The sequence below is a fragment of the Sinocyclocheilus anshuiensis genome, unplaced genomic scaffold (genome assembly GCF_001515605.1).
Source record: "Sinocyclocheilus anshuiensis isolate Anshui unplaced genomic scaffold, SAMN03320099.WGS_v1.1 scaffold999, whole genome shotgun sequence".
Classification (NCBI taxonomy): domain Eukaryota; kingdom Metazoa; phylum Chordata; class Actinopteri; order Cypriniformes; family Cyprinidae; genus Sinocyclocheilus; species Sinocyclocheilus anshuiensis.
Window position 1 is genome coordinate 18,323 of NW_015544197.1, and position 6,894 is coordinate 25,216.

Below are 6,894 nucleotides of genomic sequence, written 5' to 3' on the forward strand. Positions count from 1 at the left end.
ATGTGTTTTGCTTAATTTAGTTGTATGTTAGCTATAGTTTCATTTATTAAATCCCTTATATTCACAATTGATTGTCTCGGTGCGCTGCTCACAATTCGGAGTCAATGAATGCTGATCCTTGCTACATGCTAAATTACTGCTAGTACTGCATAAAGTAGGAAAACTACGACAGAGCGGAGGAAAAGTGTAGAGCAGCACATTGGGTCATGGGTGAGCATGAAGTTTGGAGGAGCGCATCCCCATGGTGGTTGATATTTGCCACGGCTGTGGTGTTGTTGCAATGCACCAGCACGTGATGTCCCTGCAGGCAGGGCAGAAAATGTTTCAGAGCCTTCTAAACAGTGAGGAGCTCCAAATAATTTATGTGGGCTGAGTGGAGTGTGATCAGCCACACACCATTCACTGTTCTGCCCTGAGTGGCTCCCCATCCTGTTAAGGACGCGTCGGTCGTTACCACTTTCCGCAACATGATGGCCCCCAGGGGGGTCACTTGAGTATAAAAACTCCAGTACCGCAGCGCTGCCGTACATGAGCGTGTCACTGTGACAGGGCGGCAAAGATCGCGTAATGGGCTGAGATGAAGAGATAAAGCCCACTTCATGAACGCCCTCATTCTCAAAAGGCCCAGAGGCAGGACATGGACAGCCGAAGCCATAGGCCATAATCTGAGACATGTGTGATACTGTACCCTCACTCCTTCCCTTAACTGCGAGAGGCAATTCATGAAAGAGAGAATGCGCTCTTGCGACAAGCGCACATCATAATAGAATTCAGCTCCAGACCCAGAAATAGGACCGAGGGCTGTGACGTGAGCGAGCACATGGGCAGTGTTCTGCATTACATTCTCTTTTCAATCGGCTGTAATCAGCCAATCATCTATATATGTCAGAATCCTGAGACCCACTATTCTCAACGGGGCCAGACCTGCCTCCATGCACAGGCAGAAAGTTTGTGGGCTGAGAGCCAAACCGAAACGAAGGAATTTCCTGTGCGGAGGATAAATTCTTATGTGGCAAAAAGCATCTTTCAGGTCGATCGATGTTAACCAATCGGTCTGATTTATTGAGTGTAAGAGAGACCCGTGTGTTAACATTCTGAAATTGTATTTCCTTAAATGTTTCTTCAACACCCTGACATCCAAGATGTTACGGAGGGAACCGTCCTTCTTTGGAATCAGGAAATAACGTGAGTAAAACCCCTGACTGCGTAAGTGAGGAGGGACCACTCAAACCACTCCTTTCTCGAGGAGGGAGGAGATTTCGTCTTTCAGAATGTGAGCAGAGCTCTCTTCCACATGAAAAGAGATAACTCAGTTGAAACACGGGGGTCTTTTGGCAAACTAAAGTCTGTACCCCATTGTTATTGTGTGAATCACCCATTCGAGAGCTGACACAGACAGCCAGGCTGTTACATTATTCGCTAGAGTTCCTACACGAACCGGAGAACTGCTTAGAGCTGGCAATTCGGCCTGTTTACTCATTTGTGATGCAATGGCGCCATCTAGTGGACAGACTAGAGGTGACATGCAGGGGTTTAGAGAGGTGTGCTCTCTCTGCTGAGAGATGTTCTCTCTTTGTAGAGAGATGCACGCCCCTTGAAATGAATTCATTTGATTCGTTTGTGTAACAATGTTCGTAGATCGGGGAAGAAGGAGGCGGGAACCAGCGAACATTTAAACATAAAACTTTAATAAACAAATGAACGAACACAAAACGAAAGTAAAAGCGGCAGCCCCTCACAGACGACTGCTGCATAAAACATACCAAAACAACAACATAAATAGTCCAGGCCTGGTCCTCTCTCGTTCTTCAATGTCGTCGCTCCTCCTTTTATCCTTCCGGAGCTCCTCCGTGGGACTCGAGACCGGTGAGTGGCGCAGGTGTCGCTCATTATCATTTATTCCACCGGCCTCGCTCCGTTCCCATGGCTCTCGGCCCCGCCCCACTAGTCACAGTTTGATTTATTGTGTTTTGTGTGTGCTTTGTGTCGGGGAACACAGAGGCCGAAGCCTTTATTATTTGGGTGAGGGAAACAAAGTATGTGTGGTGTGGTGACACTGCTTGTGACATTTTCGTCACAATAGACCCCCTGAATGTGGGGGGAGAGCACACAACGTCCACTGAACACCTGGGCTGGGCAGCCTCGGGAGGAAGGTGGCTGACCCTCCCAAGAGAGACCCTCTGGATGGGGGCTCTGGGGCAAGACGCAAATCTGAAAGGCTTGTGGCCTGCGAACGCATACTCGGTGCCCCTAACGGACGAACATCAGGGCAGTATGTCTCTTTCCACAGAGTAGGTTAAGGCGATCCCTTGTTGAGTTGTTGACCTAAGTCATCCAAAAGCTCTGCCTGGTATGTGGAGAGTAGAGAGGAAACGTTAAGCGCCCTGACAGACAAGGCCAAGGATTTATATGCGGCCTGGTGAACTGAGGCAGAAAATTATCCATTTTGTTCAGCAATACCGGCTTTGGAGGGGCGAGCAGCCCGCCCTGGACAGGGCTAAGATGCCTGGCAATCGAAGGCCCGATAACGGGGGGATCACCCAAGCCGAGCACAGCTATATCCTTAACCTCAAGGCCCGCGAGACCGTCTTTGAGGTTAAGTGGATTGCTCCAGTAATGCCTCATGTGCTTCGCGCACGCTGGGAGAACGGGGAAGAGTTGTTTCCTCGGGCCGGGAGGGGGTCCCAGCAGCTTCCCATCATAAATATCTCTCTCCAGCGTTCTGTGGAGCCGGCCACTCAATGTTGAGGCGAACGGCCGCTTATTCACAGACGTCCAGGAGGATGGATTGGGGCAAGGCAGTGCGGGCGTTAGCCAGTGGAACTCCAGAGGGCAGGATCGTCATCGTTCTCTGAGACCCCGAGAAGGCCCGCGTTGTTATCATCGACGGAACCAGCCAGTTCATCGGCAAATGGGAGGTTGCCCACGAAGATATCCACTTCGGGGAACGTCAGATTGAGCTGGTCGACCTAGTCGAGAGATGTTGCGCCGCGGGGGGTCCACGGTAGCGCGTCGTTATCGCTGTGTCCCCCATCTGAATCGGAAAGGCCGAGCTCGATGCATTGGGTCTGTAAGGCCTCCTCTGCATGTTTGAGGCCCAGGCAGACCATGCAGAACAGGTGAAGATTCTTAGAGGCGATAAACGCGCCACACTCGGCCGGGCAGGCCCATGATAAGCAGCCGATTTCGAGAGCAACATACTGGCAAAAAACTGAGAAAAATCTGTGGCAGGCCACAGTGGAAAGGGGAGCAGGTGAGAAAACGATAACAGGTGGGCAACCTAAAGACAAGAGAGAGTGTGGGCGGCTCAGACACGCAAGTGAACAGTGTAAATTCAACTGAGCTGTGTAGTGCAGAGATTGTGAGAAGCGAATGTCAACTGAGGAAAGGTAGCACGTGCAGGGACTTTATGCACTCGGTGAAGGGGCGGTCCCTTACCTGCCATTGGGCACACGCTCCTGTCTGTCAAGCCAGACTTGGTGCAACTGAGACAGACTTGGCCCTTAGCTTTTGGGGGCCCAAGGCGGTCGCCTACCTTTGCCTAATATGTAAGTCCGCCTCTGATTATAATGTATTGTGTACTGTATTGTAGACACTGTAAGTCTGACTGGGGAAAAAATGGATGGTCCTAACCACAATCAAAATTTTACTGTTATTAATGTCTTTGCGTGTCATTCTTCGCCTGAAAAGACAGCGAATAAAATGAAAGAGTCCATGGGTGAAGCTCGCTTTAAGTTAAGTATGTGCATCTTCATGGCAACGGTTCAAGGTCAGGTCAGATTACGTCAGAGTTTGTTGTCCTCAGAGCTGTTGAGAGCATGATTGAGAGGCTCTGGTTGTCGTTTGTTGGAAAATCATATCATATACAATCATATACAAACGGGAGAAACAACAACAATATTTTGAATTTGGACTGCAATACCCATTTCAGCCACTAGCTGTCAAGATTACACACTGCTTGGGATGTAACGATTCACTCAACTCATGATTCAACACAGTTCACGATACTCATTTCATGATAAGATTTTCTCACGGTTATTTTTAACCCCTTACCTGTCACTCCCCATTTTTGAACATAGACGTGAAAGTGCACTATCCAAACTTAAATTATTATAATTCATGAACGCTTTTGAATACAGACCTAAGGGTGGACTCTTTATAAAGAAGACAATCAGCAAATTATGGCAGAAGTAAAATCATTTAAAAAAAAATAAAAATAATTAAAACGTTATAGAAGTTTTACTGTAAAGAAAATGTACTGTATTTTTCATTATTTTATATAAAATAAATAGTTTTCAAAATAGTTTTTAATCCAAAATTGCTCTAAAATTAAAGCCATAAGTCTAAATAAGTTGTTCCAAATTTGAAGTTGATATAAAAAAAATTGAGGTTCCTATGCAATTTTGTTTAGGCGTTATGCCAAAAACAGCCAGCGGGTGCCATCCAAACTCCATTGATTTTTTTTTTAATCCACCAAATATGGAATAATGAGACTCAGACCTTTCCAACAATACATATATTGTCACAATTATAAAAAGTTTGTATTCTAAAAGGCCGTAATACATTTTGTAATATGACACCCACCACTAAGGGGGCGGAGGCCTCTAAAATATTTTGAAGTAGGCCATTTCTATCGTAACCCAATGTCCGATTTCAAAATGGTTTTTACAGGATTAATTTTGAGATTTTAAGCTTTCAATTTATGATGATTACTAAAACGTGTGATAGGGAAAAAGGCAATAATAAAAAGACTTTTTGTGACAAAGGTCAGAACTCTTGTTATGATGTAGATTTCTTATGATGTAGAGACGCACTCTTGTCATAAATTAATCTATTACTGTTCCTACATAATGTGTAACAAAAAAAACAGTGGTGAAATATATATTTAGGAGTTTTAGACCTTTCCAACGATATATTTGTCATGAATAGATTAGGATTTAATATAGTGAAGTAAACTTAGGCGTCCCGCCAGCACAAATTATAAATGAAAAGGTGTCCTTTTATTATTGCCTGGACAAAATGCTGCACATTTCTTTGTGAAACAGAAATATGTCAAATAACAAAACTAAATTGTAAACAGCATGAGCAGTTTTTTTAATCTAAATTAGATTTGTATAATTTGACATTTTAAAACAAAAACAGAATGCTCTTACTTTTGTTTTGTGAAACTATACTACATAAAACATCTGCACGAAACAAAGACAGCAGACAGGCTGAATGAGAGGCATATTCTGATATTATATTCTCATATTCAGATGTTCCTGTGGCTCAGTGGTAGAGCATTGTGTTAGCAGCGCAACAGGTCGTGGGTTCGCAGGGAACACACATACTGGTAAAAAATGTATAGCCTGAATGCACTGTAAGTGGCTTTGTGTCTGCTAAATGCATAAATTAATTATTATTATAAATTATATTCACTCTGACAGCAGGTGGCGCTTATGGAACAGCAGCGATACAGTGTTTCCTTGGTTACCGCTGTAAACCAAGCAGGGCATCGCTTATGAACGCTGCTTTAATATGCATTATACAGAAGTCGTGGCCTAATGGTTAGAGAGTCGGACTCGTAACCCAAAGGTTGCGGGTTCGAGTCTCGTACCGGCAGGGATCTTCCACCTTCAATACCACGACTGAGGTGCCCTTACCACAAACCCCCAACTGCTCCCCGGTTGCTGCAGCATAAATGGCTGCCCACTGCTCCGGGTGTGTGTTCACGGTGTGTGTGTTCACTACTGTGTGTGTGCACTTTGGATGGGTTTAAATACATGGCCACATGTCACGTCACTTTTTCAGAGACGAGATGAAAAGAAAATCGAAACTTTTCTAAATACAGTCAGTTCCCCTCAGAGATACATTCATATAATGTTATTTCATATAAACACCCACCCCCTAAATCGCGATTTGTTTAACATCTCAACCGATTTGAATCGTCACATATTTGTATCGATGTTCAACTGGCTCACTGTGCATCGTTACATCCCTACATACTGCACCTTTTGGATTAATTAGGTTAAAATAAAATATTTATTATTATTATTATTATCATCATCATCATTTTACAGTATATGTATAGCAGATCTTGAAGGTTTGGTGGTTCTGTGGGACATTTACATCACTCATAAAAGTATAATGCATACATTATCACAGCTAAGATAATGCAAAAGGGTCTCTGCGTTGTTGAGCTTAGCATTCCCTTAACTTTTCCCATTCATTCTCTATGGTAGTGCTTAACATTACGGATGCGATATATTTTTGGCCACGCGTAGATTTCATGGCGCTGTTTCGCCTTTTCCGTGGCGGGGTATTCAAACAGCGGATAGTCATCTGTCAATCAGTCGCTGTCTCGGCTTTATTACGTAATTGATTTGTTATTTCTCGCAAGAAGTCTTCAGATTTTACCTCAAGTATGTTTTATGTTTTTTAGATCAGCGCGATACTCTCATCAAGCAGGTAAAGTGAATTCTATGCTTCTTTTTGAAAAAAAAATGGTACAATTAATTACTTATTATATAATTATATAATCATATTTATATGATTAATTATATCAGTTGTTCTGAATGGTATGTGATTTTCAAGTCTTTAGTGCAAATACTGTACACAAAACAAATAAAAAGTTAGGCCTAACAGAGCTTAGTTACTTTATGAATTTACTGTGTGTTCAGCAGTAAACCACACAGTAAACCAAATTCTTTATAGATAATGCAACTGCTGTATTTTATTGTAATATCTTTCTTTGTAAAGTTGAATGTTCATATATCATATGGAACACAATCAAATCAGGTTAATAGTGTCAAAAGTCAACAAGTCAACAAGTTCCACAAGCAACAACGACTTATCCAAGTGACTGCTGCAGAACGCACGCGAGAGAGAGACGAGGCAGCGCAGATCGCGCGTCTC